The sequence below is a fragment of the Equus asinus genome, chromosome 12, assembly GCF_041296235.1.
Source record: "Equus asinus isolate D_3611 breed Donkey chromosome 12, EquAss-T2T_v2, whole genome shotgun sequence".
NCBI classification, from domain to species: Eukaryota; Metazoa; Chordata; class Mammalia; order Perissodactyla; family Equidae; genus Equus; species Equus asinus.
Window position 1 is genome coordinate 33,089,829 of NC_091801.1, and position 16,510 is coordinate 33,106,338.

General features: G+C 36.3%; 1 protein-coding gene across 2 annotated transcripts in view; it reads right to left on the reverse strand.

The window, feature by feature from the left end:
- The window catches only part of SNTG1 (syntrophin gamma 1), an 852,347-nt gene that overhangs the window by 492,749 nt on the left and 343,088 nt on the right, over positions 1 to 16,510 (reverse strand). The gene's annotated exons all lie outside the window — the stretch shown is intronic.

A 16,510-nucleotide genomic window follows, 5' to 3' on the forward strand; every position in this document is an offset into this window, starting at 1 on the left:
CAACTGTAATCTACTGTTACTTTACTGGAGTCCTGTTCATTTAGTGGTAAGATGTTAGGGAGGAGAAGCATTCTAACAATCTAACGATGAAATCTCATTCTTTTAGTAGGCCTCTCTTTCACGGCTGTGACCTTCACAATTTCTTCTCAGTGGCATAGCTTTTTATTTTTCCCCATAGGGACAGGAAGGTTAGAGGAAGCTGGAGTGGAAGAAATACCTTTCCTCAGTTGGAATAAAACTCTGTGGAGTAAGTCTTTTTATGGAGACTTACCTGGGCCTATTTGACAGTGACCACTCTTCCCCTGCCCCTGCCAGAGCCAACAGGAGATCTTTCTTGGATTTTCACTATCAGAATCTAGTGGGTCCCTGGACGTAAAACCATGACAGTATGGAGACCTCCTCTAAGACTGCAGCTCCATGAGTTTCCCACTCTCATCCTAGTCCACACTTAGTCTCCACCAATTTGATAACATTGCCATTTAATTTTTCCCACCAGTCAGCTTATAGCTCTAGGGCCTTCTACCCCACATAAGCAGATCCTAGATATCACTTTCCAAATTTGCCTGTCCCCAAATTTTGGTGTGGTGATATACAGGCATACCTTGGAGATATTGCAAGTTCAGTTCCAGACCACCACAATAAACTGAATATCACAATAAAGCAATTCATACACATTTTTTGGTTTCCAAGTGTGCAATAGCATTATGTCTAAAAGAAAATGTGCATACCTTAATTAAGAAATACTTTATTGCTAAAAAATGCTAGCCATCATTTGAGCCTTCAGTGAATTGTAATCATTTTGCTGGTGGAGGGTCTTATAAAAAATGCAATAACAGTGAAGCAAAATATAGTGAAGCACAATAAAATAAGTTATGTCTGTACTCAGCAATCTCAATTTATTGATGAGTACAATAAAAGTCATTGATTTTTCAGTTTGCTCAAATTTATCTTGTTGTAAAGACTGGAGTGACAACTTCCAAAGTCTTTGCATGTTAATGCTGAAAACAAACTGCTCTCTCAAAATGTTTATTTTAATTATCTTTTTGAAAATATTCAAAATCACCTATTCAATTAAATGGCAAAGTATTGTTTATAATAACAACATATAAAAATCTTGTTAAATACTTTAAATAAAAATTTCAACTTATTGAAACCTTAAAAATTTATCATTTTTAAATAAAATAACACTATTTACAATTCTATTCTTCAATGTTCATCTTTTTAAAGAATGAAGAGGTATCATGTTTCATGCATACATGTCTAGATATACATATAAACACATTCAATAGTAATATTAATTATTTAAATATTGAAAAATGTTTTCAGCTGCCAGCTATAACTGTTGCACATGCTGTGCTAATTTTGAATATTTCTGGAACCCATAAGTTAGAACACAAATAAAACAAAATTAATGTTTAGTTCTGCTGAGTAAGCATACTTTATAATGAAAGAACATATTACATTCATGCACCTGAGAAGTATCTGACCTGTTACCTAATTTATCTTTCTCTTACCCAAGCACTTCACTATTCAAAATTCTCCCTGTTTTTCATGTAGTTCAAACATCAAATGTTCATGGTATTCAGCCAAAATCTTCTTTTGTCTTAGGGATATAGAACATTAGATATTGAGAAAGGTTTCTTAGGGACAGAGTGGTATTAGTTACAGGCCTCAATATTTAGGGTCAGGGTCTGACTGTGTCAAAGTTGAGTTCTGGATCCTGCATGACAGAGGAGCCATACATCTTATAGTAAAAGTATTTATATTTCTGATATGTGGAGTTCTACAAGTCCTGGGGTCCATGAAAGAGCGCCTCTTGAGTAAATCTGAGTATGGTGCTGTTTGAAAATCTCTGTGTGCACTACACATCACTTTCTCTTGCTTTAAATATTTAAATAAATTTAAGTGCAATTGATATGTTTAAAATAGTAGCATTTCCATTAACATTATATGTCTCTCAACTGTTTAGGTTTTCTATAGCGTATTTCATTCAGTTTATATATTTTTACATGTAGATATTTTATGTATCTTGTTTCATTTATTACAATGCATACTTAATGGTGTTTGACATTTTAAGGAATTTTTATGTTATTCATTTTATTTTCAAAATGTTTGTTTCTGCTGTATGGAAATATCATTTGCTAGTGTGAATTGATCTTACATATTGCCATTTTGTAAGTCTCTTATTTGTTCTAATAATGAGATTTGGGGGGTTTTCTTTGTAGACAATTCCTCATATGCAAACAGTAGCAGTATTTTATTCTACTTTATTCTTTGTATTTTCATATTATTACTATTTTTATGTGGCAAAAGTTTAATGCTATATTAAAAGAAATATGGAAAGTAAATATTTCTGTCATTTACAGAATTTTTTTGTATCCTTGTCTTTTTGTTGAAGAGAATATTTGCAATAGATATTTCAAAAATACACTTTATCTAATCGAAAATGTTCCCTTTCATGTATAGACTAAATTATTTTAGTTGTTTTATTTTGTTTGTTTTTTGTTGGCATTTTCTTTTTCTTTCATGAAAAGTAGTTGCATTTCATCAAATGATTATCTTTTGCATTTAATGAGATGGTGATTTTCTCTTTATATTTTGTTAGAAGAATTTCGTTAATAGATTTTTAAAGTTTAAAATACCTTTCTCTCCTATAATAAATGCAATGGTGCAATGATCATTATCTTTTTTATACTGCATCCCACTTGCTAATTTTTATTTAATCCCTTCGTGTCTTTATATTTGAGTAAAATTGACATTTTTTTCCTTTCTCACAGTTTTATTTTCTAATTTCCCTATATAATTATACTAGCTATATAGAATTAGTATACTGAGTTAGGAGCTTTCTTTCTGTTTTGTTCTCTATAAATTTATCTGTAAGATTGAAATGATCTAAGGGAGGTCATCAAGATGGCAGAGTAGGTGACCCAGACTTTGTCCCTCCACAAAGAACAACAATTAGACACCTACCTGCAAATGAAAATAGCTCTAGGAAGTCTCAGAAGTCTGGTAGAGCTCCAGCAACATAGTGGAGCAGAATAATAGAATAACCAAGAAGAACAATTTCATTTTGCCTGCATCTTTCCATCACCTGGGCCGGAGTGCTCAGTGCCAACATGGAACCCCCTTGCTTGAGAGAGTTTCCCTCTCTGGGAAAAGGAGTGCAGTAAGCGATCTGCTTTCTCAGCTTTTGGGACACTACACAAAGGACCCTCTTCACTTTCACTCTAACCAGAGATGGCAAAGCTGAGATGTCTAGAGGTGGCTAGGAACAAGGAAGATGGTCTGGGCCTACCTGTACCAATGACTCAGTGGGAGCAGCTGCAATTTCCAGTGGTCTGTTTTGCAGAAGACCCTAGAAGCCTTTGCAGCTGAGGACCTCTACACCTTTTGCAGAAGCTGCAAATACTCCCAGCTTTCATAGTGGAGAACATTGTGGTGGACCCCAGCAGATTGCTCCACAGAGGATCCCATCTGCTTTCACCACTGAGAAAACCAACAGCCAGCAGAGCTCTCATGGATCCCTTGCAGATTTTGCCAAAAAGGTTTTTGCTTATAGGTTTTTGCATTTGCAAATGCAAGCTGCCTGAGTCCCTCCATGCTTTCTCAACCCCTTCCTGCTGGAACCTGGGATTCATGCAAACATCCAACTGCAGCCTCTATGACTGTGCTTTGTGCATACATATGCCAGCCTAGGACACTGTAGCTGATGTTCACCATTTCATATGTGCCTGAGGCTATACCCCACAGCCACACAAGTGCACTACAATAGCCAAGTTCCCCATAGCTGCTTGTGGGCCCTGACCCCTCTTAATGGCCTGAACCACTGCATTCACCTGCAGCTAACCTCTACAGCTGCACACCTGCACACCACTGGCCTGACTCCCAACACCAACCTCTGTGGCCTTGCACACCCCTCAGCTAGCCCTTGAAGCTGAGTGAGGGCATGCTGACAGCCAAGACCCCAATAGGTACTTCTGGGCCCAGATCCTGCCCTGACTACTACAATGCCATGTGGGCCTGCAGCTAGATTCACAAAAAATAAATAGAAGAGGATCAAGGCATACCACTACAGAAAATCATCAGATCACAACGGAATGCACCAATAGAGGAAAAATGAACAAGCAAGCCAGAAAACAATAACATGACATTTGTATATCCTTACCTATCAATAATTACTTCAAATATAAATAGATGAGTTTCTATAATCTAAAGACATAGAATGGCTGAAAGGATAAAAATCAAGACTCAACTATATGCTGGAGAAAAGAGACTAACTTCAGTTTTAGGGACACACACAGTCTCAAAGTGAAGGAATTAAAAAAAGTATTCCATACAAATGGAAAGCAAAAGAGAGCAGGAGTAGCTATGCTTATATCAGACAAAACCGATTTTAAGCCAAAACTGGTAACAAGCAACAAAAAAGGTCATTATATAGTGAGAAAAGCTCAAGAAGATATAACAATTGTAAATATATATGCACTCAACATTGGAGTACCTAAATATATTAAGCAAATATTAACAGAACTAAATGTAGAAATAGACAACAGTACAATATGAGTAGGGGATGCCAAATTCCACTTTCACCAATGGATAGATCATCCAGAGAGAAAATCAATAGGAAAACTTCGGTTCTGAACTATGCTTCATGTCAAATGGGCCTAACAGACATGTATGGAACATCCCATCAAACAGCAGCAGAATACACATTCCATGGTAGATCATATGTTACATCAAAACACAAGTCTCAGCAACAAGAAAAGTTTTGAAATCATACTAAGTATTTTTTCTGACTATAATAGTATGAAACTAGAAATTAATAACAGAAGGAAACCAGAAAAATTCACAAATAACATATCCCTCAGCAACCAATGTGTCAAAAAAGAAATCAAAAGGGAAATCAAAAAATATCTCAAAATAAATAAAAATGGAAACACAATATATCAAAACTTGTGGGATGCAACAAAAGCAGTCCTAAGAGGGAAGTCAATATTGGTAAATGCCTATATTAAGCAAAAAGGAATATCTCAAATAAACAACCTAACTTTATATCTCAAGGAACTAGAAAAAGAAAAACAAAGCCCAAAGTTAGTAGAAGGAAGAAATAACAAAGACTGAGCAGAGATAAATTAAATAGAGAATAGGAAAACAATAGAAAGATCAACAAAACTAAGAACTGCTTTTTTAAAAAGAAACAAAATTGACAGCCTTTAACTAGACTTATCAAGAAAAAACGAGACATTTCCTAAATAAAATTAGAAATGAGAGAGGAGACATTACAACTGATACCACAGAAACACAAAGGATCATAAGAGACTATAGTGAACGAGACTCCTAGAAGAAAACATAGGGAAAAACCTCCTCACCATTGGTCTTGCCAATAATTTCTTTTTAAAATTTTTTGACATCAAAAGTACAAGAAACAAAAACAAAAATAAACAAGTGAGACTACATCAAACTAATAAGCTTCTGCACAGTAAAAAAAAATCAACAAAATGAAAAGGCAACTTATGGAATGGGAAAAAATATTTACAAATTTGATATATTTGATATATATCTGATAAGGGGTTAATATCTAAAATATCTAAGGAACTTATACTACTTAATAGCAATAAAGCAAAAATATGGTTAAAACAAAGGGCCAAGGACCTGAATTGATATTTTTCAAAGACATTCAAATGACCAATAAGCACATTAAAAAAGTGCTCGACATCACTAATCATTATACCGCAGATCAAAACCACAGTGAGATATCATCTTACCCTTGTTAGAATGGCTATCATAAACAGGAGATAACAAATGCTGGCAAGGATGTGAAGAAAAGCAAACACGTGCACTTTTGATGGGAATGCAAACTGCTATAGCTATAGGGAAAACAATATACAAATTCCTCAAAAAGTTAAAAATAGAACTATCATATGATCCAGCAATCCCACATCTGGGTGTATGTCCGAAAGAAATGAAATTAGTATCTCAAAGAGATATCTTCACTTCATTCATTCATTGCAGCATGCAGCATCTACTAGCCAAGACATGGAAACAATGTAAGTGTCCATCAACAGATAAATGGATAAAGAAAAATTTGGTATAAATATATATATATACATACACAATGGAATAGTTCAGCCATGAAAAAGAAGGAAAGCTTGCCATTTGTGACAACATGGACAAACATCAAGGGCATTATGTTAATTGAATAAGTCAGACAGAGAAAGACAAATATTGTATGATCTCACTTACATGTGGAATCTAAAGAAGTGGATCTAATAAAAATAGGGAGTGGATTGGTAATTAGCAGGGGTTGGGGATTGGGGGAAATTAGGGGGTGTTGATCAAAGTGTACAAACTTCCAGTATAAGATAAATAAGTTTTGGAGATCTAATATATAGCATGGGACAATAATTAACAATACTTTATTGCATATTTGAAAGTTGCAGAGAGGGTACATCTTAAGTGTTCTCATGCCAAAAAAAATAGCCAAAAAAAATAGTAGTTAACGTGAGGTGATGTATGCATTAGCTAACCTTATTGTGTTAAGCATTTCACTATATATACATATCAAATCATTATGTTGTATACCTTACAATTACGCAGTGTTACATTTCAATTATGTCTCAATAAAGCTGGAAAAATAAGATTGAAATGATTTGTTTTCTTAATAATTGGTGGAACTTACATGTTAAACTATTCTGCCTCTGGGAGATATTTTATATCTAATTTCTTTTAAAGTATACAATTCAGCGGTTTTTATCCTATTCACAAGGTTGTGTATCTATCACCAGTATTTAATTCCAGAACATTTCTGTCACCTGCAAAAGAAACCTGTACTCATCAGCAGTAATTCTTTATTCCCATTCCTGTTAATATACTATTTTTGAATTCTTCAATAGCTTGTTCTGTTTAGAGTTGACCCTAAAAATGTTTCCAGAAATTTTTCAATTTTATGTAAATTTTCAAATTAATTGGTATTAAGTGTTTGAAGTTCTGCTTCTGATAACTCCAATTTCTGAAGCCCCTGTTGACTTATTTCTGTTGAATATTTGTTGTTTTTGCAATTTTCATTCAAGTCTTCTTGCCTCCTCTTCCTGTTGGTGATTAATTTTTATTGCACGTAGAACGTTGTATCTAAAAAGGATGTTTGCAGAAATAATTTAAAGTCTAGGATATTATCTGCCTCCAATGTACATTTGCTTCTGTCTGCACTTGGAGGCACTAGCACTGCACGACCATTTAGATTAATTTTGGCATTGGAGATCACTTAAGGCTGAGCAGCATTCCCTGGTCAGAAACTGTCTACTTCAGGTTTATTCTTACTCTTAACCTGTGATTTTTCAAGGACCAACACTCAGGAATCTCTAGCTTCAAATTGCTATCCACATAGTGCCACAAAGCTGTCAAATTCTTCCCAAACTGGAAGATATAGAGGAAAAGTAGGCCACGCATACAGCACACTAGATCCTCCCTATATTATTAGGTCTTCCTCACTGCCTTTCATTATTTCTTCTTATAATTGGTCAGTCGTATATGTGTGTGTGTGTATGTGTATGGAGGGGAGGAATAGAAGAAGTGAAAGATCTTGTATTAAGTATTGTTCATAAATTTTTATTAATCTTTTGCTTTTTTGATCTTATCTTTTTTAACATATTAGCTTTGTTGATACTACTTATTGTCTTTGCTTTCTATTTCAATTCTCATTTCATGATTTCTTTCCTTCTATTGCACTTTTCTTAGTAAAATTAACTGTTATTCTTGCATTTTTCCCCAATAAATACATTAAAGGCTATACATTTCTCTGTCCTACAAATTTTTATATTTAATAAATTTTATATTACAATATTGTATGCGTTTGTATATATTTACATAATTTCTTCTTTGAACCATGAGTTACCTAGGAGATTAAATTTAGTTTCCAAATACATGAGAGACTTAATGGTTTTCTTTCATTATTAATTGTAAACTTAATTGTGCTGTAGTCAGAGAATATAGTCTATGTGCTACAGTATTTGTGTTATGGACTTGATTTGAAAGGGAGATGTTTTATCCAATTTCCCAGTGCAATGTTCCATATACACCCTATTATGCCACAACATGTGTTTCTAGAAAGCAAATTCTCTCCCATATGCTTCATTAATAAGGGAATTTTTTGGAATAGAGCAAAAATGGAGTTAGTTCATCCACAATGATATCCTAAGCAAGAGTAGGCAGGATGATAGTATAATTATGATCTTTACCTAGAAATGGAAAAGTCTTCAACATTACTGCAATACTGGCAGGAAAAGCACCTCAGCACCTATCTTAAGTGCTGGGAACTAGGCTCCATTTTAGGAACAAACCCTTAAGACTCCATCTCAAAGAGGTGCAACCTAGCTGGTGCTATGTGTGGCTCTTCCTCCATTGTCACACCTCCTATGATCACCCTAACAGGAGCACATGGCTCACACTTCTTCCATCTGTCTTCACACACACAAGCCATAGTACAAATAAAATTTTTCCATTATTACCACTCTAATCTTTGGTACATTTTCAGTAACCACTGTGACAGCATCTGTTCACAAGAATACATATGCATGGGCAGTCCAAATTTTCCCCTCGAGTGTCAATTATTACTCTTTTCCCTTGGTACTCTTATTATAAAGCTACAGAGTTTTGTACTGTCATTCTCAACTCACTTTTTCTCAGAAGCCCTGCTGCATTTTGTGCATAGTTTTTGCAGAACAGAATGGTTTTTGGGATGTATATAATGTTTAGAACAGAAGTATCGATGTGTCCTTCAGTTTTACCTTGCAATTTGTGTGTTGAGATCATCCATACACTTACTATCTATTTTGAAGATGTGTCCCCAAAGTTCAGTAAATATGTCAATTTCTCCTATACCTCCTTCACGTTTTTTCATTTTTTCTTGCAGTAACATTGGATTATAACATTATATACCTTTCAGATGTACATCATAATATATTTTGAATTCTGTGTAGATTACATCATGTTCACCACCCAAAAACTAATTATAGTCCAACACCACATATGCACGTCTAATCACCAATTTTGCCCTCCCTCGCCCCCCTTCCCCTGTGGTTGCCAACAATCAAATCTCTGTTGTTATGAGTTTGTTTCTCACTGTTTTTTATTGTTGACTTATGAGCGAGATCATACGGTATTTGACTTTCTCCCTCTGAGTTATTTCACTCAGCATAATAGCCTCAAGGTCCATCCATGTTGTCACAAATGCACAGATTTCATCATTTCTTATGGCTGAGTAGTATTCCATTGTGTCCATATACCACATCTTCTTTAACCATTCATCTGGTGATGGGCATCTACGTTGCTTCCAAGTCTTGGCTATTGTGAATAATGCTGCAATGAACATAGGGGTGCAAGTATCTTTATGCATTTGTGTTTTCAAGCTCTTTAGATAGATACCCAGCAGTGGAATAGCCAGATCATATGGAAGATCTACCTACTCTTAATTTTCTAAGGATACTCCATACTGCTTTCCATAGTTGCTGCACCAGTTTGCATTCACACCAGCAGTGTACAAGGGTTCCCTTCTCTCCACATCCTCTCCAACACTTGTTGTTTCCTGTCTTGTTAGTTATAGCCATTCTGATGGGAGTGAGGTGATATCTCATTGTAGTTTTGATTTGCATTTCCCTGATAGCTAATGATGTTGAGCACCTTTTCATATGTCTGTTGGCCATCAGTATATCTTCTTTTTAATGTATTGTTGTATTCGATTTGCTAGTATTTTGTTGAGGATATTTGCATTGATGTTCATCAATGCTATTGGCCTGTAATTTTCTTTTTTGCGTGTTGTCCTTGTCTGGATTTGGTATCAGGATAATGTTGGCTTCGTAGAATGAGTTAGGAAGACTTCTCTTCTCTTCAATTTTTTGGAAGAGTTTGTGAAGGATAGATATTAAGTCTTCTTTGAATGTTTGATAGAATTCACCAGGGAAGTCATCTGGTCCTGGACTTTTATTTTTTGGGAGGTTTTTGATTGCTGTTTCGATCTCCTTACTGGTGATCAATCTATTCAAATTCTCTACTTCTTGGTCCAGTTTTAGAAGATTTTATGTTTCTAGAATTTATCCATTTCTTCTAGATTATCCAGTTATTTGGCATATAGCTTTTCATAGTATTCTCTTATCTCTTGTGTTCTGAGGTGTCTGGTGTAATTTCTCCTCTTTCATTTCTGATTTTGTTTATTTTGAGAATCTGCATCTGCAGGGGTCTGTGCCAGCATACTTGGACTAGGTAACAACAGTGGCCACCAACACTGTCTCAGTCTCCAGAGAGGTCGCTCCTCTCACTGAGATGCACCCAGAGCCTACCAGGTGAGTCTCCTTTCACCTAAGGACTGTCAGCCTTCTTTCTGCTAATTTTAGTTTGCTTAGATGGGTGAGTTTGTGTGGGGGCCCTTTAAGACCCGGGTGTTTTCTTTGCTCCTATATTTTTTCAAGTTCCACAACTAAAACATGTTTTGATGATGACAAAGTATTATTTTAAGCATAATGGCTTTTGTTTAATTGAAAACTTCACTGTAATTCCCTACACTGGAAAGAAAGCAAAGGAACAATATAATCATGATTGTCAAGTACTTTATAAGTCCTTATACATCTGAAGATGAATAGCTCTTTTTATTCCTCTAAGAAAATGTAACACAGGTACTGACCATAATTAAATAAATCTGAATATATAAGAGTCACACATTCTTATTCTTTTATTTTTGTGTGTGAGGAAGATTCACCCTGAGCTAACACTCATTGCCCATCTTCCTTTTTTTCTTGAGGAAGATTGTCTCTGAGCTAACATCTGTGCCAGTCTTCCTCTACTTTGTATGTGGGATGCCACCACAGCATTGCCAATGAGGGGAATATGTCTGCACCCAGGATCTGAACCCATGAACCCTAGGCTGTCAAAGCACAGCATGTAGAACTTTAACCACTCAGTCACAGGGCCATCCCCTGTCAGATTCTTATTCTTATACTCTGGAATCTAATACAGTTGAATGTGAATGAATTCTTTTTACTGTGAATTTTTAAATATTTTTTTCTTATATAACTCAGTTTGTTGAAGGGTGTTTAGAAGAAAAGAATAGGAGACAATGTTAAAAGTTCTTTCATGCCTTTAATTCTGTAATTTCCTACAACCCTCCTTATACTCTCTATATACCATAGAAATTGTTAGAAAGTATATTATTCATGTGGTTCGACACAAAACATCGTTCTCATTTTATAAAAGAGCTTTTGTATCAGGAGTCCAGATTGTAACAATTGTAAAAAAATGAAAAAAAAACATATACTCAAATTTCATAGCAGGGAATTAGTTCATGCTGAAACAATATTTGAGCAGTTTTGAACACATATGAAACTCTCCTATTCCAAAGTCTGATGCGATATATGTTTTTTATGCTTGGTTTTATTTCCAGAGCAGAAGTTGATGATAACAAAGTTACAATAAGGAATCTAAGTTCCAAAGCTGAGCTGATATACGCTCTTTTTCCCATGGCTCAGAATAAAATCAATCTCTATTCTTTCCCTCACCTTCAGATCCACTGACTCTTCCTTTAGTTTAATGATGTGATAATATCACAGAGCTGTAAATCAGAACAACAAGGTTTGAGTAATTTCTATATGACTCTAAAGGTCATTTAAAAATCAGGTAATCTTTCTTAGTCTCACAATCTGTAGAGTAGTCATGATGAGTATATTGTTATTAAATATGAAAATGCTGCCTTTTAGAATATAAAGGGAAATTTAACGTAATAAAATTTTAATATCATACATCTATTCTAGATCCTAGAATTAGATCATAAACAGGGTTAGCCTTGAGTTCTTCCACTCAACTTTTTTCTATTAAGCCTACTGTTGGCCTATTTTCATTGTATGGAAAATATAAGAACATTGTTACATAGTTACCACCTATTATAAAGGTGCTGAAAAGCAATCCAAATGAAGAATTGGATTATATTGCCAAGATCAGCAAATTGTATTTTAAAAATTGATTCTGTCATCCAACAGATGTAAAATTCCTTAGCCATCTGGACTATCTTTCCAGTGATTGAAAAAAAGTCTACTAGTATTCCACTAATACAGCTCTCATCATAGGCTCATCTGATTTTTATTAGACTTGTCCTATACGTGATTATAGATCACCAATATAAAATGACATAATATATATTAATATCTCTGTCTTTATCTGACTGTTGTTGCATTTATCTTCTATTTATCAGTGAGATCGTATAATATTTGACTTTCCCCCTCTGACTTTTTTCACATAGTATAATATCTTCAGGGTCCATCAAAGTTGTCACAAATGGCCAGATTTCATAACTTTTTATGGCTGAGTAGTATTTCATTGTGTATATGTGCCACATTTTCTTTATCCATTCGTCCCTTGATGGGCACCTAGGTTGTTTCCATGTCTTGATGTTGCGACTAATGCTGCAAAGGTGACCATAAAGGAGCACGTATCTTTATGCATTCATGTTTCCTTGTTCTTTGGATAAACACCCAGCTGTGGAATGCCTGGGTTGTATGGTAGTTCTATTCTCAATTCTTTAAGGAATCTCTTCACTGTTTTCCATAGTGGCTGTACTCGTTTGTACTCCCACCAGCAGTGCATGAGTGTTCCCTTTTCTTCACATGCTCCCCAACACTTGTTATTTTCTGTCTTGTTAATTATAGCCATGTGTTACCAGAGGGGAAAGGAGGAGGGGGGAGGGTGAAAGGGGGATTTAGGCTCATGTGCATGGTGATGAATTTTAATCGGTGTTTGGGTGATGAATGTGATGTCATCTACACAGAAAGCAAAATATAATGGTGTACACCTGAAATTTATGTTGTAAAGCAATGCTACCACAATAAAAAAAATGAATATTGCAAAATAAATTATGAAGAATTAAATATTAAACAAATAAAAATAGAACTACAATATGACCCAGCAATTCCACTTCTGGATATTTATCCAAAGAAAACAAAAACAATAATTTGAAAATACATATGCAATATTCATTGCAGCATTATTTACAATAGTTAAGCTATGAAGGCAACCTAAATGTCAATCAATAGATGACTGGATAAAAAAGATGTGGTGCATATACACAGTGGAATATTACTTAGCAATAAGAAAAAATGAAATCTTGCCATTTGTAACAACCTTGATGGACCTAGAGGGCATTATGCTAAGTGAAATAGGTCAGACAGAGAAAGACAAATACCATATGATTTCACTTCTATGTGTAATCTAAAAAATAAAATAAACAAACAAAACAAAACAGGAAGAGATTCATAGATATTGTGAATAAATTGATAGTTTCCAGTGGGGAGGGTGGTGAGAGGATAGGCTAAATAGGTGAAGAGAATTAAGAGGTACAAACTTCCAGTTATAAAATAAATGTCATGGGGATATAATATACAGCATAGGGTAAATGGTCAATAATATCATAATGACTCTGTATGGTAACAGATGGTAACCAGATTTATCATGGTGAGCGTTTCATACTATATATAAATTTTGAATCACCATGTTGTAGTCCTGAAACTAACATAATGTTTTATGTCAATTATACTTTAATAAAAAAGTAAATGCAAAAAAATATATATATCAATATACCAATCATACTTAAATTAGTAATATTTCAATAGGTAAACATTCATATCACGAGGAAGTTTTACTTTTATTAAATTAATCTATCTGGGCCAAGTTGAATCACAGGCTTAAAAATCAACTTTCTTTTGGTGTCAGCACATTTATTTCATTAATGTTCAATATCAATAAGCTTTAAAACATATTTTTATGTGTTTATCCTTGACCTGTTTTCTCCCCCAAACTCAATAAGTAACGTTTCTATTTCTGTTTAATATTAACAGGATAAAATCTGATGTGTTGACCAATCTCTGTCCAAGTAAACCTTGTAGTAAGGGCACTCCAAATGCTATTCTGGCATATGTTCTGGGTTGGATACATTCAGTACTCTCTAAAATCATTCACCAACCTACATTTTTTGGTTAATTGTTGACATAAAATTTTAGCAACTTTTCTCTGCTTGTTAAATTAATCCCAAGACACTAAACATTTCATCTTCTAATTAAACATTCAACTATGATTAATGCATGCACAAAATTTTTTAATTGTCAAAAATAGTTTCAATTATTATATCCTATACCTAGAAAAAGAATTTCTTTAATCATATGATCTAGTGATTACCAGAAAAAAATTTGATACATCAGATAAAATCTAAAAAATAAACATGTCTTAGATTAGCAGCAGCTACTTCATTTCTCCAAGTCTATCACCACTCTTTAAAGTGTAAATTCATTGAATTTTCTTAGTTTCCTTTCACTAAGTTCTCATGAAAATCAAATAAATATTTATTGACAAAATAATTAGCCCACATCTTTCCTTCAGTAATGTACTATCTTACTGGAGAAACAGGAGACCCAAAGTTGAAAAGCAGTCAAAAAAAAATGATACATAAAAAAAGTGCTAGGAGAAGATCCAAGATGGTGCCGTGGGTAGTCCTCTTTGTCTCTCCCCCTTCGAGTCTACAATTATTTGGACACTCTTTGCTTAACAAAGGATATCCAGACAGCATCTCAGGACGTCTGAGAGACCCACGTGACTATACATCGGAAGGCGGATGGACTTCCCTCCGCGAGGTGGAGATAGGTGAAAACTCTCTGACCCCAACTGAACAGCCTAGTACCTGCAAGTGGCTTTCTTCCAACGGATGCCCCCAGAAGATCAACACACACCTAGGGCAGGAGTGAGCACACACCAGAGGAGTGACGGTGGAAACAGGTGACCAGAATCCTACCTAACCCCCACCCCGCAATTACTCCTAAACGCAGAGGGAAACTCTAGAGTTACACACTTGAGCCCGTGGGGAGAGTCTCGCCCTGCCATTGGCCGGGATATCTCGCCTGGTGTCCACAGCGCCCAGAGGGTCCCAGAGAGAATCACAGAGGGCATGGTGGCCCCCCGGCTGCCACTGCCTGCACGGCCGGGCAAGGGATTGCCGGAGATCTCGGAGAGGACTGGGGCTGGGTGGAGCTCAAGAGGCTGGCTCTGCGGCCCTGGGGGGAAGCTCCAGAGTTCTGCCTGGGCAGCAGACAAAACTCTCTGTCTGCAATTAGCGGAGGGGCCACCCCCAGCATTCACAACACCGGGAGGGTCCCAGAGAGGAGAATATCAGGCAGGGCAGCAGCTGACCAGCTACCACTGAAATCAGGATCTCCGGCTATCCCCCATTCAGGGCAAACGGCTCCCCGAGTTCCTGGGGAACAGGACTGGGGCTGGGTGGAGTTCCAGCAACCCAGCTCCGTAGCCTAGGGGTAAACCCTAAAGGCTCACAGCAGCCTCAGCGAAAGCCTCTGCTCAGCACTAGTAGAGAGCACCCATCCGGCAGCCACAAGGCTGGAAGACCCCGGGACAAAAGTAGCATAGCTAGGTGAGCTAACCACAGACTGTAGAAGATGCCAATAGCTCTGCTCCGACCCATAGTGGACAAGTGAGATATTGTGGGTGCCGACAGTGACGGAGTGGCAAATATAAGTGATCCTACTCCTGGCCGCTGGAAAAGCCCATAACACTGTTGCAGAGGCCAAGGAGGGAGCATGTCTATGTTGGCTGCAACAGTAGGCACCAGCAGCCTGAAGCCGCCCCGTGACAGCCCCCATGGCAGAAGAGGGACTCCAAAGGACCACTGTGACTATGAGGAGGGGCCCAGGCCCAGTTAGCAACTGTGGATAGGGTTCCTGGTTGGTGCAGTATGAACAGCTGCTCCCCCACCACACCAGCAGAAACAAGTGGAAGGAGCAACTAATCTCTATTTCTATGCGGAGGCACAAATCTACAACATCAAGCAATATGAAAAAATACATTAAATCTCCAGAACAGAAGGAAAACAACAAATACACAGACAACAATCCCAAAGAAAATGAAATATATAACCTAAATGATGATGACTTCAAAACAGCCATCATTAAAATACTCAATGAGTTAAGAGAGAACTCAGATAGACAACTCAACGAGTTCAGGAGCTATGTCACAAAAGAGTTTGATACAATAAAGAAGAACCAAACAGAAATACTGGAAATGAAGAACACAATAGAAGAGATTAAGAAAAATCTAGATGCACTGAACAGTAGGGCCGATAATATGGAGGAAAGAATTAGCAATTTGGAAGATGGCAATATAGAAATGCTGCAGGCAGAGGAAGAGAGAGAAGTAAGACTAAAAAGAAATGAAGACACTCTCCGAGAATTATCAGACATAATTAGGAGATGCAACGTAAGGATTATAGGTATACCAGAGGGAGAAGAGAAGGAGAAAGGGGCAGAAAGCCTATTCAAAGAAATAATGGCTGAGAACTTCCCAAAACAGGTGAGAGAGATGGATCTTCAGGTGACAGAAGCCAATAGATCTCCAAACCTTATCAATGCAAGAAGACCAACCCCACGGCATATAGTAGTGAAGCTAGCAAAAGTCAACGACAAGGAGAAAATACTAA